This window comes from Pinus tabuliformis, chromosome 2_2 (genome assembly GCF_031772625.1).
Source record: "Pinus tabuliformis cultivar Carrire ecotype Pingquan chromosome 2_2, CPIR1, whole genome shotgun sequence".
Classification (NCBI taxonomy): domain Eukaryota; kingdom Viridiplantae; phylum Streptophyta; class Pinopsida; order Pinales; family Pinaceae; genus Pinus; species Pinus tabuliformis.
In genome coordinates this window covers 1,245,732,045-1,245,732,640 of record NC_142300.1, presented here as the reverse complement: position 1 = coordinate 1,245,732,640, position 596 = coordinate 1,245,732,045, and positions in this window count along the sequence as shown.

The window sequence follows — 596 nt, the reverse complement described above, 5'->3', positions numbered from 1 at the left end:
ACGTACCCTCTGGGTATATCGGAAGCCCCTTTGGCTCACCTGAAACCTCGCCATAGATAAATCGTCGGCCATATTGCTGCTACAGTACACCGAGAACAACACTCAGGGAGATTACTCGTGCGTACGATAGGGTAGTCGGGTAGTACGGCTAAGGGTATGGTTGATCCTCCTTAGTTAGTGCCCTGAAATATTGGGCCAAGTACTACTGTTGGACCCTTATGTATATTGCGATTTGTAGCACCTGACACTCCTTGAGACCATAGTTCCCTTGTCTCTCTAAAGATCTCCCATCATCTTCTTTGCCAGATTAAATCTAGCAGGTTGGGTTCTACGCCGCCGCAATAATAAGATCAACCAGAATAACAATCAGATCTAGCAGTGAGAGTTCGGTCACTGCCGCATTCCTACTCACACTTTGCAGTTGAGGGTTTCACAGACAGATCTGACCATTTGTGCAGGGAGGCTTGTGGCTCCTATATCTTGGGGTGATTCTTGCAGGACATTGGGCAGGATTAACTTTTTTTGGGAATTGGCTACTGCAGTATTGATAAGTGGGGAGTAAAACTCCTTTCAGAGTAAAATAAATAAATAATAAA